The sequence below is a fragment of the Melospiza melodia genome, chromosome 2 (genome assembly GCF_035770615.1).
Source record: "Melospiza melodia melodia isolate bMelMel2 chromosome 2, bMelMel2.pri, whole genome shotgun sequence".
Taxonomy (NCBI): domain Eukaryota; kingdom Metazoa; phylum Chordata; class Aves; order Passeriformes; family Passerellidae; genus Melospiza; species Melospiza melodia.
Window position 1 is genome coordinate 6,670,367 of NC_086195.1, and position 27,968 is coordinate 6,698,334.

Consider the following 27,968-nt stretch of genomic DNA (forward strand, 5'->3'; position numbering starts at 1 on the left):
AATGGTGTTTTAAACAGGATAACCCATTCAGTGGGGAGGTAGGTGGTGCATGCACCACTTGCACAGCTGGCTTTGCAAACCACAAAATCAGAAAGAGTAAGTAGGGAAGCATCAGTTGACTTGTAGAATGAAAGTGGACATTTGAGGGAAGTACATTAAAATTGTTTAATGCTAAATGAAATAGCAATAAAAAAATGCCTTATATCTCTATCTATAACTCCCAGGCAGGCTTACATGGACAGTAAATAAACCAGCATGCTTTTATGGAGTAAGGCCAAGATGCTGTCAAGGATCACATATCTTTTAGTCAAAAGTGATATAGGATCATGCTGTCTCTAAAGAGAAAAGCAACAGCTACAGAGGGGAAATATCTGTAGAAGAATTGTTGATTCTGACAGCGGTGTGTTTAAAGCACAAAATCCCATGAAACACCACCGGGAGTTAGAGAGGAATGTGAGGCAATTCTTTAGAACAAAACAAAACAACAAAATGGGAAGCAAGTAAGTTGTGTCTACCATGTGCTTAAGAACAATAGTGCTGAGTCAAAACCTGCTGGAATTGGTTGGGAATGCTGTGGTTTAGCAAGCCCAACTGAGTTGAACTGGAATGCTCTTTTTGTCTCTCAAAAAGCCTGTAAAGGCTGGCAGAGATCTGGTCAGCTGTTCAAGCCCTGCTGAAGAGCCCTCAGAGTTCAGTTTTTATATCTGGTTAGGGGCCAAGTAGAGAAATTAAGGGTCAGACTGGTTGTGTTTGAGCAATGTGTGGAATGGGTTTATTCTGCATGGAAGAAAAACGTTTGTTGCCTCAGAAAGATGTGTCCTTGTGCACTCTTCTGAAGCAGTGGATTGCTGTGTAAATAGGAATGTGAGCAGCAGTTGGGGGAATTTTTTCACGCTTGTGACGTTACACAGACTAGTTTAGCTCTTCATTTAAGGGCTCATGTCCAAATTGATTCAGGTCCAAGTCAGAGCTTTGGTCTTGCACCTTGCTCCCTCTCTTCTTGCCAGCACTGATATTTGCATGGTCATGTCATGAGCCAGTTCAGGGAACTAAACTTCTTACAGGCCTCAGCTTTTTCTGCAGAGTTACTTTTTACCTGATTTGACTCCCTGAACCAGCTCATAGTAAGATCATAGCAAGGCCTGGTACTGGCACACAACATCTTGCTGGAATTTGTGGCTGGGGTGAGAAGGAAATTACAGGACTTGGATTGGTTGAGCTCTTGGGGAACTTCAACTTACAGCAATTCCTCCTTTCTCCTGCTCCACTGCATCCACTCATAGACCTTCAGTCCCCTTGGATATTTTATATCCACATTTACCCACCTGTAGACTCTTTAACTGGACTCCTGCACTCATCAGCATGTGCCCATTTGGGTCTGTGAAATGCTGTTGAGTTCCCAGCTTGGAAGGCTTAAATCTCACCACCCTCATGTCTCCTTCTCAGGTCAAAACAACGGGGGCATATGGAGAGGTACAAAGACTCCCTGCCATGTAATTGAGTTATTGCTGACTTGTTTTGGGCACATCTTGGGAAGAAAAATGGGTTGGTGCCAATGTCTTGGCTTCATCCAATGCTGGTGAATCTTAAGATCATCACTCATCCTCTGGGCATAGGCAGGGTCTGAAGTCACATCCATTTAATGTTAGAAGGAATCTATGCATGAAAAGAAGTAGACCTCAGGATGGCAATTTTCTTTATAGGGCCCACAAGTATCAACAGAAATCTGCACTTTGATAGAACTGGTAGAGGTCAGAGTTTCAGAGCATGGTCTCAACTGGTGTCCTCTGGGAATTGCCTTACCAAACAATGTCTCCTTCAGTTCAAAGGAAGTAAAAGTATTTTCAAAATTTGCTTTGTAAGTAACAGTTGCAGTTGCTGCAGAGATATTCAGCAATTGTGGGTCAGTGTGGGAAGTAGCCTGTGAAATCAGGAGAGGTGGGGAAAAGTCCCAATGTACAATTTCTCTCTTGAGTGTGGGTTCCACATTTTCCAGACCCTGACTCAGGACTTCTCAAATTTCACCTTTTCTGACAGTTTGACTTTACTTCCATTTGCCAGCCATTGTCATTATTTTGTGCCCTTTTTGCTCATCTGTTTGCCATAGCAATTTCTGCTAACTCTATCCATGTTATGTTAAAACACATAACACAGCTTATGTGTTTTAATTTCCAATGATTTCCTTAATGTTTCCTTGGTGTTCCTCTGTTGCTGGGTATAGAATGCAGGAATTTTTCCCCCCAGAATGAGGCTGTAGTTACCTGAAGGCTGAAAAAATGAACATTGTATTTCAAGGCAGTAGCACATAGCAGTGAATAAAGTAAGTGGTGCTTTTCACTTAGCCTGTTTTTTTTCACCAAGAGCAGACAAGTGACTATTCCAATAATTAAAAGGAATATACCTGGAGAATAAGCTGCATAACGAGTGCCCCAGATGCTGAAACTTCAGCTCTCTGATTGTGCTTTTGGTGTCCACAGATCTAAAATGCAGAAGGCAAATTCCAGTTTAGAGCTGCTGCTTTCAGATGGTAGCATGAGCTCTGGTATCAGCACTAGTTAAAGAACATATTATTATTATTATATTAATTATTCTTTTCCATTGCATGTCTCAAAGTGACACCTAACAGGAGGAAGACTAGGGAAGAAATAAATACTGAAATGTGATAGCATACATTTTATGCGATTTACCCATGGTCAGAAATGAAAACAGTGACCTGATAAGTGTTTCTAGTTTTAATTTACCTGAAGAAGTGAGAGAATTACTCCCACTATGAAGCTATCTATGGCTGGTTTTGGTCATATGGAAATATGTATCTTCTGTGCCCAGGGGTGATGGGACAAAATCTAGAGTAGTTGTACTCTACTATATATGAGTAAACTGGCTGTATTTCTTTCTTATTCAGAGGATATTCATCTTGCTTTTTAATCTTAGAATATAAGCATGGCTGAATCTCAGAGAAAAGGCTTGAAAAAAACCCAGTAAATGTCTTTTTCTTGTTATACTGCTTTGGACACCCTTTTATGAATAAAATGGCACGGCCAAGCGTGAAGTAACAAAGGAATTGTAAGCAGTGGCCAGCATGTGGGAAGTCAAAACTATCTACAGCTGAAAACGTTCTTATTGGAAATGAAGGGCAAACAGGAATATAATTTATTATTGCCTCTCTATGTGGCTTCAGAGATCACATAATCCAAAGTAAAAAATGGCATGCATATGTTCCCTAAGATATTCTTCACCATAGAGGGGCTATATATCAAAACCTTATTTCCTGGTAATGAATTTTAAATAAGTGCCCAGGGCATCAGGTCACTGATGTTTCCACTTTGCAAACTGGGTGGGCTATGAAAGCCCCTAGAGCCCTTCAAAGGCGCCTTAAAAAAAGATCCCAAGCTTTAACTGACCAAACTTTTCAAGAAAAATACCTGAAACAATTAGGAGAATGAAAACCAGGAGGTCAGATTACTTGGCCCATGGCTGAGGATTTACATAAATAGGCCTAACCTTTGACTTGAAAATAAAAGGTAAGTACAGAGCCCTGACAGAACAGCAGGTCATTGGTATTTACTCTGTAAAGTACTGCCTCTGATGCTATGACAAAAATGCCAGGAATTCCACTGATCACTGTGTGCTGATAGGGCTCAAAGGTATGCAGGCAGCTAACAGAAACCCAGCCTACCTGACTGATCGAAACTGCATTACTCCCACGCATTTATAACCCGCAATCTGCGAGCGTGGGAAAGCGTGCAAGGCCTCAGACTAATTCCTCAGGAAAAAAAAAAAAAAAGGAGAAAGTTGCTGTCCTTAAACAGTTTTTTTTTTTTTAATGGTAGTTTGGGCAATATATAATAAAATTAACAAAAATTCTCTGAGTGAGCAACATCTTGAAGCATATTCTTCACAGTGTGTGCTGCTGTTCAAGAGACTCTAGAGCTGGTGTTGCCCATGCAGGCTGATATTGGTACCACATTCAGCATCTTGGGAGTTTGTCAAAGATGAGCTGTGCTTCAAGTGTTGAACTGGTAGCCAGCTGTAGGAAACCAGTCCCTGGCTTAACTGAGGAAACTCTAGACAGCAAACCTGCAGGAGAAATGCCATGCTGTGTGTTTGTGCTACATTTTGTAAAGCAATGGCTGTGTGCTCACAGGTGAGAGAGGAAAAGGTGAGCAAAACAAATTTTTTTTCATTTTTAATTCTAGTCCAATAGCAAAGATGCTTTAGATATTTTTTTCCTTTCTACATGGATAGCAAAGAAAGGAGGACCCCTGTGACAGTGGAAACAATAAGGGCAGAGTTTTTATGCTCATGTTTTATAGAGAGAAATTTGGTTTCCTCTTCCAGTTTGAGACACAAGCACACACCAAGTATCCTGCAGGCTGTTTCAAACTTGTTTCGCTAATTAATCAAAAGTGATCCATTACAGAAAACCTGCAGGAATGTCAGAGATGGATGCTTCTGCTCTACTGTTTTTGACTTGCTTGTTGCAACAGAGGGGGAAGCTGTTAGTGCCTGTCTAGTAAATTATTGAAAGATGGTGTAAGAGTGCCTGCCGCCTTCCTCTTGAAGGGCCAGGGAGCCCGGGGCTAGCCAGCCTCATGCTGCTTTCCCTGTCTGCTAGACCGCTGTGGGGTTTTGGAAGGAGGTGGAGGAACACCCCACAGCTGGGTATTGATGACAGAAGACAGGCTGGCCCCATGCCCTGGGCACTGCCTGGCTAAGCCCCGGGATTGGAAATCTGGGCAGGCAGTGCTGAAGCAGAAGGAGACAGTGGCCACCTGAGGATGGTCAAGCAGGGTGTCCCAGCACCCATGTCTGACCAGCATGGCCAGGGCACCACTGGGCACAACTTCCTTTCCTCTGTGGCCAACAGACATGAACTCAGAGGGAAGCTAAAACCCTTTGAGGGACATCCAGTCTGGAGGCTGTTCATGGTGACTACAGCCCCTTCGGTGTTAGTCCTGGTGCCTCCCCTCACCAACCTCAAGTGCCTCCTCCAGTGGATCCCACTGGCCCTGGTCTTCCTAGAGAGAGCAGTAGCCAAATGTCCCCTCTTCTGAACCAATTCTGTGATCCTCTCATGCCAGGAAGGCTGCACAGCTTTGGTGTCCATGTGGAGGCGTGCTGTGCTGGCATTGTGTCACTGTGGCACTGGTGCACCAGGCTTGGAGGCCACAGGGCAGAGTTGTTCCCTACCCAGTCCCTGTACTCGATCTCTTGCATGCTGAGCTGTGTTCCCTGCCCTGCTCTCATCGTCTGCTCCTGTTTGGCAGGCAGGCTGCTAAGGGCTGCATCCTTGGTGGAGTGTTATCCCTGCACAGTCCACTCACAGACTGCTCTTGAGTGCTCTCAGACTAGATTTTGGCCAGTGAGATAGATTTTGTGGAATGCAGAACTTTGTACCCTTACCTTGACCAGTGGAGCAGCAGACTGGCTGTACTCTTCTTCTGAGTCTCTTTTTACTGCAGTGGCCAGTATGTAAATCCTCTTATCCCATTTTGCCATCCAAAACATGTTCTGGCTTCCTGTGAAATGCCTGAGGGCAGAATTGAATTGATCTTTATGTGATCTCTGATGGTAGGCAGCCTTTTCTTAATGGTGCTTGTGCCACTCCATTCTTGCAAAACCACAGGAAAATATTTAGTATGACAGGACTTTCAAACATTGTGCTGCCATTTGCTTTCTTCAGATAATTATTTGCTTTTTTCAGGATCACTGTTAAATGTGACATTCACCCTGACATTCCCTAGTGGCTGTTCAGTTCATGCACATGCAGCTTTTCCTTCAGTCTCTGTACCTAATGGACCAATTCAGCCTCTCTTTTAGCTTCTGCCTTAGAGGTAGAACTAAACTTTCACTCCCTCCAAGAGCTGAATGGAATTTGTTGGGAGAGACTGTTGGGGTTGAACCCTGTTCCCAAAAACTCATCATCAGCCCCTTCAGTCTCCACCAATGTTGTTTTGCCCCCAACCAATAAGTGCCTCTCTCAGCAGATAAAAGCAAGAATTTCATAAAATTTTAACCCCAGGGAGACTTTTTCTTCCCCAGCTCTGTATTGGCTGAACATGTTATTTATTCCTCTACTCATCCACTTCCTGTGCTGCCTAATTAAGGTAAGACACTGGCCCTGTAAAACCCAGATCAGCCCAGCTTGCCTTCTTTTGCCTATAGATTTTCCCTCAGACCTACAAGACTACAATATAGACCAGAGATTTAGGTACCTACATTCAACTGGAGATTGAGATGCCTCTTTTTTTGCTTAGGTTGATTTTCTGTTCTGCTCCAGGCACAGTGCTGTCCCCAGCTCTGTCAGAGGACTCCCTTGAGTGGTTTCCCCTGGGTTGCTCAGCACATGCTCTCCACACATTTGTAAACTCCTCCAGTGCCCTCAGTGCAGCTCAGGCTCGTTAGGTTGCTTCCCACTGCACAGAAGAGCTATTTCATGTATTCACTCATAGCTGGAAAGCATAAACATTCAGAAGCAAAACATTACTCAAAGTCATAAGGATGGAAAGCTGCAGTTGTAAAATCTTGTGTAGAAAAGCCCATTTTCTCTTGTGAAGAGCTCTCAGGCACCATATCAAGCCTGTGTTTTGCTACAGGAGGCATCAGCTGAAACAGCGGCAGCCAAAAGGCATTGATTCGTTTCATTTATTTTTAACTTTCCTATTGAAATGCCTGAGGGAAAAAAAAAAAAAGGGAAATCACTCCCTTGGAGAACCCTTCAGCTCTGGGAAAGATACCTGCTGCAATCTAGAAACAGGCTTGTTCAGAGAACAGCCAGGCCAAGCACTGCCCAGGGGGCTGCAGTTTGTTCTTTCCTAATCTATTTATTTTAACCGCGAGCACAGCCACCTCTTTCAAAGGCTGTGGGTTTGGTTTTTGGTTTGGGGTGGGTTTTTTGGGTTTATTTTCTGGTTTCTTACTCCAGCCATGGGGGTGGAACAAGCGAGAGCAGGGAGAGCCTGAGCCTGGGCAGCCTGGGCTGCGTCAGCCAGCCGGTCACAAGGATGTCTGTCATGTGCTGCTGCTCCTCACACAAAGATCCCTTTCTTTGCATGCCCGGTGGCTTCTCCATCAATGAGAGGACCTTGTCCTACAAACAGAAATCAAACGTCCGTAATTGCAGTGTCACTGATAAAACATGACTTCTTTACCAATTTGTGTGAGCACTTTGACCTCCTGCCTCAGTGCAGCAGACTTCCAAGATTCTTTTTTGTCTCTGGCTCTTTTGAAGGCTGTGCTGGAAATACTGTAGGAAAGTTTATTTGGGGAGTATTTTTGATCCATCTCAAGTAAAAAGCTAAGCTGGTGCACTTCAGTCAAAATTGCGCTGAATTGTCTGGAGTGATTGCTAGCTCTAAAAGATAAAAATGGATTTCAGGTTATGGTTTATTTTTGCTTAAATTTAGAACTGCTTTTGCATGAATAACTAGTATTATGTATTTTCAACAAAAATGAGAACAAAATTTCTGCTCCACACTGCTTCCATTCCTAAAAAAAGTGAAAAACTTAAGAAGGTTGAAAAGAAAAAAAATTTCAGTGTTGAATAGCATGGCTGAGCAGCTGTCTTATTTTTTCTTCCCTAAATTGGATTATTGCTATAACTGTTCTTTCTAAGTTAAGATCTCACTGGGGGAAGGAAGAAAGTTTCTAGGTTTCCCAGCAGGAAGGTCTTTAACAAGAAGTTAATGTAGGATAATGAAGGGGTCAGGAAAATCGTAAGCACAAAGGGATTGTCCAGAAGGCTGTGCAGAGAGGAGTGCAAATAAAGATATTAAAGAGGAGGGGAAATGTGCAGCAACTCTTGAATTTTAACCAAGCTCTTCATGCCACAGCACATCACCCTGGGCACAGCAATGAGCAGCACCCATGGTCAGTGTCCCAAGTTGTCACAGAGAGGGGAAATTTCTTGTTTGTTCAAGTGTTCTTCTTTAAAGGGAAATACCTTACAAGTGACAGGATTTAAAGTCTAGAAGATACATAGGAAGACAATTCTGTTTAAACACAAAGCTGAACTGAAAATGCAGAGAAGCAAATATTTTTGGGATTTTGAGATTATCCTTAAAATTTGGATTTTGAGATTATGCTTGAAGTTTCTAACATTTAACTTCAACAACAGGGAAATAGAACAAATTAACTGGGTTAGCAGACCACTTAGATTTACTGTTGTTTTTCAGTCAATAGGTCACTTCCCTGGGTTAAGGGTTGTGCTCTGCCAAGCAGCAGGATTTTCTAGCTGGTCCTGTATTGATGAGAAAATAACTTTTGGCTTCTGTGGTGCCATAGGTCATCAATAAAATAAGAAATTCTTATGTTCTTCAATACTGCAAAATTTCTGCCTTTAATATTCTTAGAGTATTATGCTATTTTTCAAATATACCAGAATTTTTTCAAATATATTAGAAACCCATCTCAGCTGACTTTTTTTGTAAGTGGTTTTATAGACATTATCTTCTGAATTCCCCTTGAGATGCTGTGTACTAACCGTGCTAATTCTGGTTTATTAACTAGAGTGGGATTTTGCCAGTTAGGTCCCTTTAGGGTCAGGCTTGGACACTCAGAAGTCTTATAGCCATAGAGACTATTTCATCATGCAGATGTAGGTTCCTCTGTGGTTTGTGTAGTTGTGTTTGCACTGATACCCCTAACAGTGAAATAACTTGCCAGCTTTAAACACTGTGTATGGTGAAGGAGAGCCAGCACAAGCAGCACTGAGTTCCATGAACAGATCTGTTGCTGAACAGCATTATTAGCAACAGAAAAAAAAAAAGCTATCTCATCTACCAATTTCAGGAGATTTTATTGTTCCCCGATAGGATAAGAAGATTCCACATTCCTTATTTCAGAAAGAAGTGGTTTTTATCTGTGAAATGTCCTCACTTCTCAAAAAAAGATGTCACAGGCTAAAATACTTAAGTACTGCGGAAAATGACAGCTCTCCCCTTTCCTTTTGCCCTCAGCAAAAATGAAGTCTTGGCTAGCTACTGGCATTTTTTTAGGAATTATGCCTGCTCAGATTTTTTTTAATATTGCTGCAACTTTTTTCCCTGATTCCTGCAGAAATGAGGCTTATGCAATCCTGCTGCGTGCGCTTGTATCTTCGTCACTTCCACACCCCCGAAATCTTTTGAACCTATTGACAAATTTCAACCCATTGATCTCTCAAAGAAAATCAAGTTCCTACAAGCTTTGTGAAAATAACCTGCTCATAGAGAGGTTGGCTGCAGTGTGAACAGGCACCATTTCAGACAGAGGAAAACCCACTTTTAGGAAAAGTGTTTATTTATAGACACCTGTCCATGGGGAGCATTTCGGGGAAAGCTGTTTCCTTCCTTCAACTGCAGACAATTTAGTTTGAGGCTCTGGTCTTTCAGCAGCCAGGCTTCAATGTACTGATCTCCACAGCATGTGGGGATACTGGTTTGCAGTAATGATTTACCACCTTTACTGCATTTAAAGCAAATGATTTTAAAAACCACTAAATTTTCCATTTTCTCTCCTTTTTTCCCCCTTCCTTTTTGTTAAGAACCAAAAACTGCCCAATAGCCTGTCTCTTAAGACCAAGACATTATGCCCATCACGCTAGAAGTCAACCCTTGACCTTTAACACTGTCACTTTTCTCTGTCGATTCTCTGAGGTTAAAGTTACAGAATTGCTGAAACAGATAACAGAGTGCAGAAGGCTGAAAAGTGACTGGGACGAACCTCCAGGGACAAAGTTAATCTGTTGGAGCATTTCCTGTGTGTACTTTGAAACCTCTCAATTTAACTTCATCAAAGCATGAGCCGACACGTTTCAGCTCCCTACTGAACAAACAAATTTGCTGCTTATCGTTGTTGCCACCTCAGCCTTTAATTTACTTTACTTAGTAAGCCAGTACATGTAAAATGAGCGACCTGGTTACTACAAATGCTGAGTGCTGGTCTCCAAAAAAGGCTGCAGTTTCCCTGACATTATTTAGCTCAGCACATCAAAGACCCTGTTTTTCACCACAGTCTCAATGTAAAAGGACTGGAGCCAGTGTGGTCAGCAGAGGCCTCTTAGGGACCACTAGATCCATCAGCATCCATTGGCTTATATTTCAGTATCTTGGCATTCTACCTTTCTTTTTCATTAATTCCCACAGAGCATAGGTGGACTGAGAAAATAAATGGTGGTACTTTCAAAATACATTCGTTAAATCATATTAACATATTTCAAAGCACATATGGATTAACAGTTCCTTTAAACATCACTTTTTTATCAAAAGCAGTACCTAATACTTTTTAAAATGTTTTGGTAGTTGGGAGTATTTTTCCCAAAAAATATCTTTAGTCAAGTTAATAATAACAACAGTAAAGTCTAGTGTGAGATGTTGCATGAAGGGAGCATGGCCAGACATGATAATGAGCTAAAGTGACTGCTTTTTGTTTTTAAACCAAAACAACTTGGCAAATGTTTGTAAACCAAGTCTAAACCAAGTCTGTAAACCAAGTTTTCATTGTTTTCCACTTACTTAAATCCACTGGCCCATATTTGCCTTTCCTTATTCTCAGAGAAATTGAGTCCAATGATTTGAACTGTTCTTCAGTGTTTCTCTGTGGCTGCAGAACCCTTGAACTAGGAAATTACTCCTGTTCCTCCAGGGTATAGGTTTCTGGGTCCATCATGCAAATATTGAAATTTCCCAGGCTAGAGGAAACAATCAGTCAATAAACCAACCTCTTAAACCAACCTTCCTCCCAGAGCAATGCTAGAAGGGAATTTCACCGGGTATGGGTAGGTACAGACATAACCTACTCTTCATCCAAACCATGCTTGCCTTTGGCAGCTTCTTTCCTTCTTTCAAGTAAAACTGACATCTTAAAACATTCTGCAAGATCAGATATTAACCATAATCAGTTTTTATTCTACTTCTGTTCTCATCAATCATTGAAAATGCAAAATACTTAGACAACGTAAGTAATGATGGAAAATTTCTATAAGAGTGCAGTGCAGTGACACATCTCCTCCTGGAATTAATGGGACATGTGTGATGCTCCTGAACAATTCCCTCAGTGTCATTCAGAGACTTGTGAGCACCTCTGTAGGAAACGACAGGGCAGCCAGCCACATGGCAGTGTCTGCTGACACAGATCAGCCTCCACAAGCAATTCGGTAATAAATGTATCATGTCTTTCCCCATAATACTCACAGACTAGTTGAGTTTAGGGGTTTGTGAAGCTTGCAGGTGATCTTTTGGTTATCCTGGCATCTAAAACTCTTTTAGTTCCACAGGGTTCCTTCCCAATGTGGACTTGCACTGATTACTCTCTTTCTCCATGTTATTAATTTAAGCAAGTTAAGCAACTTATTTTTCCACCTAAATGAAAACTGTCCCAGACATAGAAAACTCCTTGCCCAAAAGAGGAGCTATCACAAATAAATGACCTGCATTTTGGGGTTACCTATAATGAATTAGCTGTAATTATTGCAAGATAATGCAAGATTTATCATTTTGCCCACCTGGTTTCAAACTCATCTAAGGAAATCTAATTGTAACTAGTTGCCATTTTCAAGAACAAATTTAGGCAGCAGAGTTGGCTGGGTAATGTTTCCATGCTTCTCTGGCATGAAGCTGAACTCTAAAAGTCTTCTCCAAATAGGGAAAAGAGCAAGTTTGTTCTGGACCAGGTGGTAGCCTGGTGCTTGTTTTTCACATTGGGGTTATTGGAGAAACAGATTTAAACCCTTCCTTGGCTTGATCTGGGTTTCTCACACCAGGAGAGATTCCCCTGACACCACTCCATCAGCTGCTCTGTGATGGCTCTCCTTAAATGGGTCTGGCCATAGAAGTTGCTTGTGCTTCTCCAAGAGATGTTGTCTGTGTGGGTTTGAGCACTGCTCTAGGATGAGGGGCACTCAGATGCTTGCTCCTGAGCCAAGTATTTTTTATTTATAAAAAGTGGAAACTTCTCCAGTGGGTGGGCTTGGAGAAGATGCTTTTTCATTTATATCAAACAACACTGGTAAGGAAAACACCTAAACCTGAAATTGAAATCCCTACATCAGCTCCTGCAGCCTTGACACATATTGTCTCCTAAAGTGACACAAGCTGGTTTTTATGCCAGAAATTTTGTTTTAACATCTATATTTCCATAAGATTCTCTGTTTTTTAGCAAGCCCACATTTTGTAAAAAAAAAATAAATAAAAGGGTCTTTTGTTAAAATTTCCATAGCAGCTCTAGAGAATAGGAGGTCAAAGGACTGGTTCTTTGGGCAGCTCTGTGGACCCTCTCAGTCAGCCCTCAAAAAAACTTCAATCCTTTGTCTCCACTTTTCATCCCGGCTGGTCTTGGCACAACTAATCATAGAACACCGCAGCTGATGCTGCCTGGAACATGCTGCTAAGACCTGCAAATGTTCTTGCCGGTATTCCTGTCTGTGCTGAGGCTGCCAAACAAGTCAGGGCCCCTAAATGAGCAGGGCTGCACAGAGGCCAGCAGCCCAGAAGTGACCTGTCCCATGTGTGGTGCCCTTATACAGCTAGTAATGGTTTTTAAAAGCAGAATGGAAGCAAAATATTTAAAATCTCCCACAAAGGAGTCACCATCAGCTGCTCATCTGTACTGGAGGCCCTGTCTCGATGGAAGTCTGATTGGATGGTTGGGAAGTAAATTCCACACACCTCTGGTTACTAAGGGAATAGGAGCCAGGAATTGTCTGCCTTACATGCTCCTTGGTCCTCCTCTTCTGGATGAATATTATTTCTACTTTTCTAGGCAGTTTTGTGGGTAGGTTGAGACAAAGGAGAAAATAGACGGGAGAAAAAAAATCTCTATTTCTGTGACAAGGCCACCTGCTCATGTCTTCTCAGGATGGTGGCCTCATTGTGTGTACTGCTTCTCTTTTCCTCTACAGACAGCCAATGTTCCACACATCTGCAATTTTCCAACCATGAGTTATTTTAAATTCAAACACCAGTTTTAGCCTTCAAAAATTAATCTTTGCAAAGCATCTATGTCAGGAAAACTGCTGTCCATTAGTAGGAAATTATTCAGAAAAAGGAAGACAATTTGCTTATTTATGTAAGAAACTGCTGTACAACTAAATACAGATATAAGTCTGTAAAATAAGTTCTTTGATCTATTGCCACAAGAAATCAGTGTAAATATGTTTCCTGATAAGAGTTGCTACAGCATAATTGCATTTTACAAACTGTGTAGTGTGCTATTACTCAGGAAATGTGTTCACTGATATACATGTCTCCACTCAGCCTCATGGCTGAAAGGTTTGCTTTTTCTCTTATTTATAGTTCTTGCACATTTTTAATAAGGTGATTAAACTCATGAAGGCATGGAAGAGAGTACAAATAGGGAAAATTGATTCTAGAGCATACACAACCACTATTGAAATAGACACCAGTTGATTGTTTTCAAACATATGTAGGTTAGTGGCATTTGCGATTAACCTGCAAGGCAAATATTAAGAGGGATTAATTTATACTGTCAACTATGACTGTTCTGGCCTTCATCCTTTTGCTAGAGTAGCTGAGAGCACAACTGCATCACAGCTGTAAAAGGCTTGTTCTTCATGGAGTTTTGTCCTGTTTTAGGGGGAGCAGTGCTCACTGTAGAAACTGAGCTCCCCCAGAGCTTGCTCAAGCTGCTCACTGAATGCTGATGGTATTGAATGCTCACCAGGTCCACACCTTAGGGCAGATTCACTCTGGGCTTTAGTGGGATTGCTGATATGGGAAGATGGGAATGATCATAGCACTGTTAGAATTCCAACAGTGATTCCCTATTGACTAGGGATGCTGCCATAATAATGAAAGGTATCCAGGTAACCCCTTTCAAGGTTTGTGAACCTACCTGAGCAATGCCTGCTGGATAGAAATTGTTCAGCTAGGCAGGATTGAGCTTATTAAACGTTATCTCAGCATGAAAATATGTATATGAGTGTACAGGTTTAAGCAAAGCCATCTCATCAGATTTAATATGGGGGATATGAAAAGACCATTGTTAAGAGTGTCAGGGAAGTGGTTGCAGTAGTATTTCTTTGTTTTGGAGAGCACAGGATTGAGCTACCAGAAGCAGAGCACTGCAGCAGGATGGGAAGAGCAGGAGTGCATCTCTGCACTCAGGCTACAGAGGCTGGGATTTCACTAGTTGTGGACTGCTATAAAGTCCCATTTTGCCTAGGCATGGTATTCATGACAGGGTAAACAATTCCCTACAAGCTCCAGTGGGATGTCAGCCATCCCCATGGTCTGTAGTAAGCAACAGAGGAAAAACAGTGGGTCATTCCCAAGAGAGAGGATGTGGTTCTGGGTTCATGGCCAGAGTGGGAGGCAATTCCCGCATCCTGCCTTTTCACTGGGTTCTGGAGCCAAGCTTGCTGCTCTGCACATCATGTTCTTGTCACAGAAAAACAATTTCTACAGCTGTCTTCCCTGCAGCAGCTTCAGGACAAGGCCTTCCTGGGACAGCCTGAGGGAACCTCTTGCTTTTTCTTACAGGAGGTGTAATATGCAGTCTCGTGGAGGACAGCCTGAAATCAAAATGGAACTGAAATCTGATTTGTCATTGTCTGCTCCTTTTGGAGGAGTAATGGGAACCATCACCATCATTTGAGGTTTAAGTGAGCCTTGTGCTGTTCCATGACTTTCGTGCTCCTGACCTCTCTCCTCAAGGTATCTCCTTCCAATTTTTGGGGAACTAGTATATTTGTGTGACTGTGAAATGGTTCAGTAAGAATTGCCTATCTTCTTAATTCACTTGGAGATTGACTGGTGGGAAGTGTTTGGTGGGACAGTCCAAGTTCCTGATGGCATGGCAGTTCAGACAGTGAACAGGTTCTGCAAAGCTAGAAATGGTTGTTGCTGATGTTGTCTTGTGATTGTAACTTCCAGAGCATGCAGAAAAACCTTCTTCAAGATATGTAGGATTGTCATTGCCATAGTTGTTAGAAATTTAGCTTTATATTTTCCTCTCTTAACTTTTTTTTTTTTTTTACCTTTTAAAATATGTTGGAATATTGAATAAGATGGGTAAAATAAACCTATAAAAGAATGCATTAGGAATGTATTGTAAGCAAATACAAGGAAACAACAATTTTGTGTTGCACACAGAGTCTCAATTTGTCTGCTTTGGGACAGTACAGTCTCTAATTACATGAACAAATATAATTTTTGAAGTCATATGATATAAAAATATCAACCATTGAAAACCTCATAAAACATGGAAGTCCTACCAGTTATGTTGCTCTTCCTCTGCTTTGTTGCCCTTGTGGGTATGACACTCATTTTCTACAACAGCTCACTGAGAGTACGGAGGGTTTGCAAGTGAGTTCAAATGTTCCTGTCTGCAGTGCTTTCCTGAACAGGGACAGAAGTACTAAAATTTTGAAAAGCTTTCCTCACTCAAGCTCATGAAGATTGCTAGCAGGGGCCATAGCTGGAGAGCAGAGAACCTTGGCTAGGAGGAGGATGTCCCATCACTATATATTACAAGAGCAGGGCTTATCTTTTTCAGATTTCTGAAGAGAAGTCTGGAGGGATTTCAGAAGATATGTAAAAGGGATGTAAAATGTGATATGTAAAAGAGGAATAGTCTGACCCAGACAGAAAATTGTCTTTCCAGTCTGTGTGAGGGCATCTAACTTGAGTCATCCTACTTAGGGATGAGAAAGTTAAAGTAAGGCTCTGGATACTAAAAGATAAGGCTATTGATAAGATACTTGAAAAACATGAAAAGAAATTATGAATCTCCTTCAGACATGCATCAGGCTTTTCCTCAATCTCTTCCCCAGCAGTATTGCATGGAAAAAATGCTTCCTTCTGTACAAGAACTTTTCTAGTGGTTAAAAACATTAATAAGTCTGAGACAGACCTTTAAGTCTTGTTTCTTGACTGCTCCTAATAGATCTCATGAACTCAACCCCACAGTTTTACATCCCTGAACTTCACCTTATTTGTCTGTAAGACAGCCTTCTGCTTTCAGTGTTAGATACCTCACACAGCCTTGTGAGGACAGACTTTATGTAAAGCCAGCAAAGATTTGCTGGGGGAAAATAACGTGTGGTGTAATCATAACATCTCATAGTTATTATCTTTTGCCATTAAAAGAATTGTACTTTGGCATGTGAGAAAGGGAAGAAGGAAAGATGGTCATTAGCAGCTTCCTTCCTCAGGCTCTGAGCTTCCAGGGGCTCCTCTCTGAGCAGTGTGAGCACAGCTGCTGTCCCACAGCAGCCTCAGCTGATGGAACAGCTTCCTCTGCAGTGCAGTGCCATCATCTGCCCCTCTCCTTCAGCCCCACTCTATTCCCTCCATCCCCTGCACTGGCCTGGATGTTCTCTGCTCCTTTGTGGAGCCATTTTAAGGTGTTAACATGGAAGAAAGCTTCCTGTGACTTTTGTTTGTGGAGATAAGGAGGGTTCTGAAATGTGGTAGGACATTCATGGTGTCCCACGGTGCTGCAGGAGAGGGGCAGGATGGTGGACAGGACAGCAGAAGTGGCTGTGGTGGCCAGAAGACACAGTGACTGAGGCTGCCAAGGAGCCACAGCCTTTCCCTTCAAGCCAGAGCTTCCTGGTGTGATGGAAGCTCTTGCTGAGACTGCCTGGCTTCCCTAGAGCCCCACAAACACCAGGGTTGCCCTGACTGCTGGGGAAATGCAAGAATGAAGAGGAGAAAGGAGAGGAGTGAGGGTGCTGTAAGATGGGACTACGATCAAGAATTACTTTAGAAGAGAGAAATAGGAGTCTGAAAGTACCATGGGGAAAATGCTGTTTCATGGCTCTGCAAAGTTGACCAGACTGGGGTTTTCACAAGAAGTTTATAGTAGTCTGGATATACCATTTTCCCACAGTAGAAAAAGCAGGATTTGCTCGCCTCTTAAACTCTGCAAGGAGTCCTGGTCCTTCCTCCCTCCCTTAGAAAGGAAGAAGTTGAATTAATAAAGATTGAGAGAAGGGCAGCAAGGATGAGGGAAGGTACAGGGCACCTCAACTTTTTCTAAGGGGAGAGGCAAAACAGAATAATCACCCTGGAGTCTGGAAAATAGACCTGGCAAGGGCAGAGAGGGGCTCTTGGTTTTTGGTCCTTCATGGGATCATCAATGATGTGGTTGATGGGTAAGAAGAAAGTGAAGAAAGAAGTGTTTCAGTATTACTTGCTAAAAAAGGGGGGTGAACACCCTGACAAGTTACAAAGGCAGGATGATTAAGGTTGAAAGGAATGCCTGGACATAATCTGGTCACAACCTCTCTCTAAGCACCTCCAGCTTAGCTCAGGATTTGTCTTCCTTGGTTTTGAATGTAGGATGCAGATCCTACAGCCTCTCTGGGCAGCATCTTCTAGTGTTATCAGACTAAAGATCTGAAGGAAATTAAGAAAGGGGATCAATGAATAAATCAGATCATTGGATATGTTTTACTCATAGGATGCTATGGAGTGGAAAGTCTGAATTGCTTTATGAAGCAATGACCAAAACACAAAATGAAAAATGTTTGCTGAGCTGCTAAAACTGTGAGCACAACATCTGGCTTGAGGCAGCAGGTTGAGGAACCAACGTGATTCCCACCACAACTTATTTGTCCTCCTCTGCCCTGAGACACCTACTACTGACCACTGTCAAAGGTCAGGTGCTGGTTTTGAAGGATCTCTGGCCCACCCATCATGAACATCTTTGGTCTGATCAGTGGGTGACCCAAGCCTGCCAACACATCAAGCAGGTGAAAATGCTGCTCTTAATGCTGCCTTCAGCTTTCAAGGACAGCTGCCCAGGCAGGTTCGGACCTATTTCCATCAAGCATTAAAAGTTGGTTTCATAACGTGTATTTTTCTGTCAAACTTTGTGAATAAAACAGTGCAGGAAGATGTCGTGACTAACGCGAAGCTTTTTATTCAGGCAGCAGATGAAGTGGGTTAGTTTTAGAAAGGAGTAGGAGTCAGAAGAACATTCAGCTTAAGCAGACAGACCAACCCTGGTTAAACTGAAGGGAAAAGCAGTGACACCAGGCCCTGCATATCTGATGTGAAAGACTAGGAATACAATACTGGATTTATTGTTCGGGTTATACATTATCCCAGAAATCTGTGGTTTTATAGTGGCGACATCTGACCGCTCGCTATCAAGAGATAACTTGAAAGTGCTGCACGATAGGAAAGCTGTTCTTTTCTTGTTGCAGTTATTTTTATTGACAAGCTTTCAGACACCATGAAAGAGTCCACTGATACTTAGCAGCAAAATACTGTTCACAACCAGCCAGAGGAAGATTGAAGGCATGAACAACAAAGCAGATGAATACCCTGCAGCCTCTTTGCACACATAGCTGCTTGTTCAGACTTCAAAAACAAGTAAATAAAACTCAAAGATGTTTGGATTCAGAGGTAAGAAGATTCCTCAGTGCAGGATTGTCTCCCATTTGTTGGATGCAATGTGCTGCATCTTGCAGGAGAGGTGCTTCTTTCTGCAGTGTGTCATGTGCAGCAGAGCCCCCTCACTCTCACATCAGACCCCTCCTTTCCCACTCACAGGAGCTGATAATCTCTTTGTTGCAGAAACATTAATTGATTGCTTGGGGGGAAAATACATTGAGAAGGATTGCAGTACTTTATTTATGGGTTAGTTGTTGCTTTTCCTCCTGTAAATTGCCTTCACTTCTGTTGGTTGATTCTTATGGAGAGCAATGCTGTGAAAGGCTTTCTGGTGTCTCTGTCTTCTTGCTCTAATTTCTTCTGTTCCCCTGCCGAGCTCAGCTGCAAAGGGAAGTTCTGCATCAGCTGTGGTAGTGTCCAGGGCTCAGAGTGGCACAAACCAGGGGCACAAGGGGCCAGCAGGCAGGTCCCAGGCAGGGGATGAGCCAAGGGACCTGTGATAGGCGTGGTGCCTGGATCTGCAGCTCCAGCTCCAGAGGCTTAGTGTGGCCAGGAGTGTCATGGGCCAGACGTGGTGGGTGGGCAGGTGGAGTGAGCTCAGCCAGGTGTCATCACAGACACCAGCTACACCAGATCACCCATTGTCTGAGTCTATAAGCAAAAAGATACCCTCATTTCCCCTGCACATGCACTTGCAGGAAAGGAGGAAGCTTAATCTGTGTACAGTGGGGCTCCACCTCAGATGAGCAGCTCTGGAGCCTGGATTTGTCCTGGATGGCAAAGGAAGGGCAAGCTGGATGCCCAAGTCTGCACATTGCGAAGATGAGGAGACAATGAGAATGGACATTATTTTGTTTTTGCAGCTTGTATCTTACCCAAGCCTTTATTTTCAGGGATCTCAGTTAGAACAAGAGAAATAGCAAAGCTTTTAGTAAGATCAGTTTCTCTAATGACTCACCAAGTGTTACAAAGTCAAAACAGGTTGCTTGTGCTTGAAAGGTATAAAACATGTCATTTTTATGGTTACTGTACAAAACACTGCATATATGCATGCAAGGGAACATTTTAAAATCTCATCGAGCTTTTTCCTTGTGCAGCTAGAGGCTCCTTTCTCCTGTTCTTTTATTTGTGTGTCATGATTTGTATTAAGCATTATTGCTCTAACAATTAAGCAAATTTCCTTGCTGCACTCTGCCAGTCAGACGTTGCTCCTTTACACTCCCAAAAGAAAGGAGGAATTAAGTTGCTGTACCAGGGTCCCAAAACAGTTCCTTTTGCAGTGCATTAGAGTCTTTTCATTGGTGTTAGAAGGGGCATCAAGTTCTGTGAGCACTGGGGAATGAGTAATACCTGCATCTGACCTCCAGTAAAGACCTGCAAGTCCATCAAATGTCTGTTACATAATGCTATTTTCAACAACATTAATACACCTACATTTCTTTAATGTCTTTCATTCCAAATGAAATTTCACTACCATAGTGCAAAATGTGCCTTTACTGTTGTAATTACACAAGATTTGACAAGAAAAATATCCCTTTCAGCAAAGGCTGACAGAAAAACAAAATTCCAAGGAAATAAAATATTGTGTAATGCAATTAGAGATTTTTGCAAAAATCTTTTGAGGGAAATACTCTGATTTCTTCAGAAAAAAAGACAGCTGTTTTATGATTTTCCATTAGTTTCTTAATCTCTCTCCCCTATTTAAAGTTTTAAAAAAATTTATTTGATGGAACTGGAAGCATCCAGAATTATCCAGGCCCCTAGAGGATATGAATAGTAGCATGTGATATTTCCTTGGGTGGAGAATAATTCTTGTGCATCACATTCCTTTTGCAATTTAGGGGGCACCTCTGCTACAGCAGCTGATGATTGCTGATGTGGCGGATCCACACCAAAGTCCCACTTCCACCCAGGCCCCCACAGCTGGTGTGGAGCTCAGCTGGGTGTGAGCTGCAGACAAAGGATGCTCAGACATCCCTGCATTGTTTTTAGACCTGTCTGAAATGGACTCAGAAAGGAGTTTATCTGATGAGTTGAAGCAACCATGCATACAAGAAATAGCTCACATTTTTGAGATCCTTGGTTTCTTTGTACAAAGGTAAGTTACAAAACCCCTGGTAGGACTCTGCAGGTGAAATGGTCTTTTTCCTCCTCTTCCTTTCTGCTGAAGAACTATGCCAACTGGTTGCTCGGGGAATTTGTCCTTCTTACCATGCTGGTTACAGGATGAGGATTTCTTGTTGAAGACTGTCTTAAGGATGGGAATGAATTAAAAGTTTAACCACACTCTTCCCTTGCAACACTGGCTTCTCAAGAGCACCTCCCCTCCCTGGGCCATGGGGAGGAGTTATAAAAACAGGTGGAGGTGCATCACTCCCATATGGACCTGTGGAGACCGTTGGATTCTGTGGGGTTTTTTCTACACTGTTGCTCTGTGACCTGCACAAGCTGTTAGAAAAATGCAAAGAGTTAAATGTGATGGCTTTTGGGAGTGCCTTCCAAGCTTGGTGCAGGTATTTCCTGCCTGACGGCTCAAAAATGGTAATTCATGGAATTGGATGCACATTTCTTTCCGCTCTCTGCTCATTAAAAAATCAGCGATGACAGACATGATCTCCAGAGTGGCTTTTCTGTGCCTTGCCATGGCTCTGGCCTTCCCCAAGCAAGAGAACTTGGTGCTGGTGAGTACCAGGACACATTTGAAGGGCCCAGCCACACATTGTAGGGGCAGAAGGAAGAGCCTTGAGTGGCCTTTTGACCCTCTAGTCCCTAATCCTATTTACATCCCCATATGGTCAGAGAAACCTTTGACTAAAGTGGTCTTCGAGTTCTGGGAGAAATGTGCTGATCTAGGTCTTGTGGAATTGACTGGGGACAACCCCAGCAGGGAGGAGCTTTACAGGAGGGTGATGGAAAGGTGGGATGTTGACCATGGATGGCTGACCTGCACCCCAAACTTCCCAGGACTGGCCCAGTAACTGCTCTTGGCTCTTGCAAACGTGGCTTGCACGTCCTCCTCCAGGACTACTGAGCTGCTCTGCTTCTTCAAGATCTTTAAATTTGGGTTTCCCCACAGCCAGACCTTTCTCAAACTGCTTAGTTTTTTTTTCCTAGTACACCCACATAATTACTCCAGCACAAAGAGTGGGCTTGTGAAGCAGCAGCATTTTAAAAAACCACAAACTCTGATCTCAAGGCAATCTTTCCCTCCCACTTCCTCCCCCTTCAAGCAGGGGTGTCAGCCGTGCTGTTTCTTTCAAACTTTCTCTGAGTCATCTCATCAGGCAGCTTGTAAATACTTGAATGCATCCATCAATGTCAACTCAAAGTAAGTAAGCAGCAGCACATGCTGTGCCATGGACTTTCCCTTGCTCACATTTCTCTCATTTTCAGGGATGCAGAGAATTTAGGGGTGACCTTATCTTCCTGTACCATCAGCATGCATACAGACATGACATCAAAGATGTTGTCTCATCATGAGAACAAGACACCAGAAATTAGGTGAGCTGCTTAAATTCAAGAAGGCTTCAACTCTTCTGAAACTCCCACTACTGTATTATCCAGAGTGGAATGCCTTCATGTGAGATGCTCCATTCATTTCATCCTAAACCTAAGAAACTTGAGGAGCTGCATTACCAGCATGCCTTTGAGAATTTGAGAATGTGTCATTGCTGACCATTTTGGACCAGCTGGTCACAGCATTATGAACTGTTGCTAGAAAAATATTATGTTTTCATATTACAAGGGTGTAATTTGCCGTGTCATCGTTGCGTACTAAAATCTAAAAGGCAGAATGTGATTCAGAGGGTGCATGGAACACAAACCACCTCCTCAGAAGGCAAAAATCCTGCTGAAGAGCAGCATTGCTCCCAAGTATGACTGATAAACATGTGAGTCTTGTCGTGAGCTAAATGGCAAAATATGGAGCCTGCACCAAGGCTTTGCTCAGCACAGTGCATAATTCCCTGGTTTGTCTGCTAGCAGGCTGGTTTATGGCAATGAAATCATGGCAGTGGGAAGAAAGGAAAAGTCTTGCAAAAGTTCTGAGTTATTCCCTCCAGATGGCTTGGGAGGAAGGTCTGGTGTCATCGTGATATTTGCCTAATAACTCTGAAATGATCAGTTGAGGTGGATGAGTGTACTCTCAAACAAGTATATGTGTGGAAATATGCTCCTCCCCAGCCTTTCCACCCAGACAGGTTGGTTATGTGTGAAAGTTACATTGTGAGCCAGGAACTCAAGCTCAGTGCTACCCTATGGAGTAGACTGGGGGAAAATTGGCTGAGTAAAAAGAATGTTATGCTGCAAAATGGAAGGGAAGAGGTTCTGAGTACTCTTCCTCCTCTCTGCTCCAGCCTCCAGTGAGAGCTGAGCACAAGTCCTGCTGTGAGGGGGGCATCTCACTCGTACCTGCTTTGCTCATAAAACATAAGGCATGGAGATCTCTCTCCAAATTCAGTGTCCTGTCAGAGTAAGATACTGCTTAAAGTGAGTATAGATGGTAGAACTGATCCACAAGCAATTTTTCCCTGCCACGACCAAGGGACATTTCAAGGGTTGCCCTTCCTTCTTTTTTCTCAGGGAGTGCAAGTTGAAAATCAGGATAATTGCGCAGCAAAAATGCTTTCCATCTCACTCCTTTATTTACTTTTTTTCATTACTTCCTTCCACTCCCAGGTGAAGGAATGCAGGCTGTTTGAAGAGCTGATCTGCTCGGGTGGGGCATTAACTTAATTTGAAGCATTGCTGAATATTTAGTCATGTTCTGTAGGAGTATTAGAGTCAGAAAATTCTTGGATTCCTAACAAATTCTGCACGTGTACATGATCTCCAGAAAGAGAACAAGTGTTTAAAAACAGGGCTCTGTACACAACTCTGAAGTAATTTAAATATAAGATATATATATATATATAAAATTTAAGTTAAAAACATCTTGCAGTACTACATTACTGACAGCTGAAAGTCAGACACCAACTGTGATGGCATAGATCTGTAAAGTGCTTTAGGGAAAAATTACTAACTGGTATAAATCTGATTTTAAAATAAAGATAGCACAAAGAGAAGTTTGAGTTAATTTAAATAGGAGCATGCCATTTACAAAGAGAAATCTCTTTCCAATGGTCAAACCGGTCAACCAACAGTGGTTTGTGAAGGTAGCTCTCTTATTTTTAAATCCATTAGCTTGTGCTTTGGCATGTGGCACCTTGCTTTTGTGAGTTATATCTTGAAATCAGGACACTTCCCAAGTCTGTTAAGGGCCATAGCAAAGTTTTCTTCTCTAAAAGATTCTGTGTTTCCAAAAAATTTCCCATTTTAGACAAGGATGAACATGAGCGCTTAAGTGAACATTTAATCCAGGGCTTTCAGAAGTGTTTTCAGTATGGAATCGCTTTGTCTCCTTTTTTCTCAGAGTAATAGAAGTGCACCTTTTTTTAGAAAAGCATAAGTACCTGATTAAGTGATGGCTTTATCAACAGGCCCGTTTCTGTCCTTCAGACTCAGACTAGAGATGGAAGTCACACAATACATACTGGAGTGGTGTGGAACAAGAACTGGACCCAGAATTTTCAAACCAGGTCCCCTCATACCTCACACACACTGGCCTCCGGCTCTTTTGGTATCAGAATTCAGAGGAAGGTAGAAACTGTTTGTAAAGCACAAATACTTTATAGTAAATACTCTTTCACTGTGTGAAAGATGAGCTCAAAGCTGCTGGTGGATGACAGATTGGCTGATTTATCCAACTTCCATGGACAGTTTTCCAGCTGTAGCTCCAGAGCCACAGTCAATATGTAGTCATCTAACTACTTCCTGGAGAGGCATAACGAAGTAATTAGCTGCCTAAGCTCTATCAGATATACTTGCCCCTATGTGCCCACAAAACTGCTCCTGTGAAAGTCAAAGCACAAATTTGGGAGGAGCTCCAGGCCATAACACTGTGTTCACAATCAAAGTGAGGCAAAGGCAGCTGCTGTATCAAAAAACTCCCCCCAGCTTCCATTGTCAGAGGCAAATTGGCTTTCAGGTCCTAATGGTCATTACCCAATCCCTTATCATTCCCAGTGGCTGAGAGCAGCTCCCCCACAAAGCCACACAACATCACTCACTCTCGCACACCACGCTGACTTCAGCACCGAGGTGCATCTCATGCCCTGACTTATCTTGGTACGTGCTGCCTATGAATAATTCAGGACATCTCCAGACAAGTTTACCATTTCAGTCCAAGTGAATAAGCAGCAGTAACAAATTCGATGCTAAAGTGTAGCAACAGACTGCGCAGCTAGTGCAAAGCAAGGAAGGTTTCCATGGACACACTTCTGCTCTGTTAGGAGGCTCTGAGAAAGAAATGCAGCATGAGTGGAGCAGGTTAAGGACATAAGAGAGGATGGGCTGTTCCAGAGAGTTGTGTTCGCCTGACCAGTGGGGCAGGAAGGTGTGATGGGAGCTGGAGGGAGCTGGCAGGATGAAGGCTGTGCAACGTGCCCATCCCTGCAGTCAGGGGCTGCCCGAGTTTTGCCAGCATGCTGAGCTTGTTTGTCACCACTGGTGTGACAATGGGCTGCACTCCTGGCACTGCAGCTGTGCCACATGCTCAGAGCTCAGGTGTGGGAACCCAGAACATCCCTCTGGCTGTCCAGGACACCAGGACCCCAGCCAGGGGGCTCAGAGACCCTGGCACAGAGCCCAAAACACCTGTGGGTTTGATTATGACCCATGGAGCAAATTACCAACCTTATGTGAAGATCAGCAAGCCATGACAGTTTAGGTAGAATAATAGTGAAGTTATCATGGGGTGGAAAACTAGATTTTGGGGTTTTTGGAATGGGGGTTAAGGAGACAAGATGGAGGGAACTGGGCATGTCCTGCCTTTCTCCTTCTTCTTCTTCTTGGCCTCCATCTTCTGCTGTGATGTTGGCACTTTTGGATTGGTTTAGAGTAGAAGCTCACTGTCTAACATAGGTGATAGGTATTGGAAAGTAATTGTAAACATTGTACATGTAGTTTTTAGTATAAAGACATAACACTGCCCTGGGGGCAGGCAGAGTGCCTCTGACTGTCCTGCTGGATGGACCTTGGCAGGGCAGGAGAAAATTTTTTATAGATAAGAAATGATGAACAACCTTGAGACTGAGAAATGAAGAGCTCTGACTCCTTCTTCAAGTTCTGGGCTGGGAAAAGAGATTTTCCAACTCTTCTTGGGCTCACTCTGACAAGCTAGAGATCCTGACACTCAGGTGTGGAGTCACACCATGCAGGACACAGTCACTCCTGTGCACATGGTTACAACGACACTTCGTTACAATGTTGAATTGGTTTTGGGTGCATAACTTCCTGATTTTTAACTTTTTTAGTCAAAAATTGTACCAAGCAGCTCAGAGGCTTATGTTAGAAGCAGGCAGAATTCTTGTGACAATGTGTTTGGCAAGGATAACACTCAGCAGATTTCAAGGACATTTTGACAGGAAACTTTAAGATACATTGTCAGTGCTATAACGAGAAAGAATATCCTCCTATTAACATGTAGCTAGATTTTCTCCTTGATTGTTTGGTTAATGATCCCAGCCGTGTTAGCTGCTACCAGGGAAGAGGTAGAGGTCTGAGATGAAGAAGATGAAGAATCATGGATTTTTAAATTAGAAAGGTTCAAAGGTAGAAATGGGTAATAAGGAAATGAAAGGAAAAATCTTTGTGATCATCATCCAAACTCTAGGGGGAAATGAAGAAATCTGCTATGGATAGGAGGTACTCTCCATTCAGCCCTTCAGGTCAAAGGATTTTCTGAAGTTTCTTTCTTTGAAGAGAGAAAGTAAAATGAGCATAGATTTAGGAATACAGGGGGAATGTGGAATGTGGAATACAAATGGGAATACTTGGAAATGTTGTGGTATTTGGGTCCCTGTTGGCCTTAATCAGAGGGGAGGAGAATGCAGTTCTTTGGAGGAGAATGACTTTACCCTGCCAAAACTTGTCACTCCTAAATTACTTAACTATTCCTGTTATGCTTGTCCCTTGCAATATTTGAGTAGATGAAAGCTGGCCCAGCTTTATTGGTGGATTTGGGAATTTGTTGGGATTTGGGAATTTGTTGGGGTTTGGGGTCTGGACTTGCAAAATTGTTTATTTTTGTGTTTTCCACCACAGCTTGTCTCTTCATTCCAATGTTTGCTTTAAGTTCTCTGAGCAGGGATTGTCTCTTGCTATAGTAACATATTCTGCTTCTGGTATGAGGAGTCCTGCTCTGGGCAGGGGTGCTTCTCCTGCGCCAAAGCACATCTAACTTTTTATTTTACAACTAGCTTCTAAAGGTCTTGGTTATCTTTTATCTGCTATTTAGGTAAAGAATCTACAGCAAAGAATCCTATAAGTCTTTCCAGCTATCTGCCAAACTAATTAAAAAAAGTCCCATTAATTTATTTTGGGCAATTACTACATAGTGAATAATGCAGTAAGTCACTCCAAGCTCCTTGCTTTATGGATTGTTTCCTAGCATGCCTGCAGCAGAGCTGTTTATGTTGTTTTCACTTTGTAATTTTGTGCATGAAGAACTACAATAAACATAATTAAAACCAAATTTCCCTATCTCTCCTCTTACATTTCTTCTTATGACTCTTCCCTTCTCTTAATCTTCTTCATTCTCCTGCTTCCTTCCTTTCAAATTTACTCTTTTTTCTTTACTCTTTATGCTTTTCCTTCTGCTTCCTCTCCATTCCCAGTTCTTTTCTGTCCTTTTCTTTGTATTCCATGTGTTTTCAGAGCCCTCAGAGGGCCTACACTTAGCATAAGCTGGGGTTTCCAGAGATGACAAGTTTGTGGGTAGATGCCAATAAGATTTGAAGCTGAAACACAATCATAAAAAAGATCTACAAACTCTTGCAAAACTGGCTTGTATGGACTCATACCTGTGAATGACTTATGAGCAGACTGTCTACATTGCTTGTATTTTCCATTTAAGGTGATCAAATGTCATCTTTCCACCATTCATCCAGCTGCCTGATTTTGTATCTATCAGTCATTTTCTTTTTGAGGAGAGAGCTGCTACAGTATTGAAAGCACAGCTGGATTATATTCCCTAAAATTCCCCCTTCTGCATCTGGGTTTGTGAATGCAGACCCTATTTTAGGGGTCAAGATTTTAGGGCTCTCCAGGCTTTGTTTCTGCATGACCATGGGTAGACCAGCTCATCACTGATCCTCTGCTCTCCATCTGCAAGATGGAGATATTGACTTCCGTGTAAATTACTTGGAGTTCTACAGATGACAAAGGTTTTTACTGTAAAAAATACTTTTTATTTTTTAATTTACACCAAGAAAGCACTAAATAGTTCTTGATGAGTGTTCAGCCCTTGTATTTAGAGCAGATGAATGTTGACCACTGGGATGAGGGGGTGAAGTTTTCCACAAAATTTTGCAGTTCATCTGAAAAATGTGTAGAAACTGAGGGAGCGTTGCCAGTGGGATTTTTTAAATTACTTCTTCCTCTGCATCTCAGGAAAAGCCATCACATCTCATTATGTAGATTCTGCTCACTAAGTGGGAATAATTGGCTACTGGAATGACACTGCTTTGGGTAAGCACTGTCCATGACACAATGACAAAAAGTGTATCCCTTTTGAAAAAGAAAGAGATG

The 27,968-nt window shown here is 42.5% G+C and overlaps 2 long non-coding RNA genes across 2 annotated transcripts in view; one reads left to right on the forward strand and one right to left on the reverse strand.

The window, feature by feature from the left end:
* Positions 1-2,412: 2,412 nt before the first annotated feature.
* LOC134415058 (uncharacterized) lies at positions 2,413-6,530 on the reverse strand. The gene is made up of 3 exons (XR_010026908.1): positions 6,220-6,530; positions 5,404-5,530; positions 2,413-2,479 (listed from the first exon to the last, which is right to left on the reverse strand). It is a non-coding gene; the product is annotated as an uncharacterized LOC134415058 (long non-coding RNA).
* A 14,190-nt stretch (positions 6,531-20,720) lies between these two features.
* LOC134415060 (uncharacterized) overlaps positions 20,721-27,968 on the forward strand; it is a 50,476-nt gene continuing 43,228 nt past the window's right edge. Inside the window, exons 1-2 of the long non-coding RNA XR_010026911.1 lie at positions 20,721-20,882; positions 21,735-21,842. This is a non-coding gene — a long non-coding RNA (uncharacterized LOC134415060). The remainder of the gene's footprint in view (positions 20,883-21,734; positions 21,843-27,968) is intronic.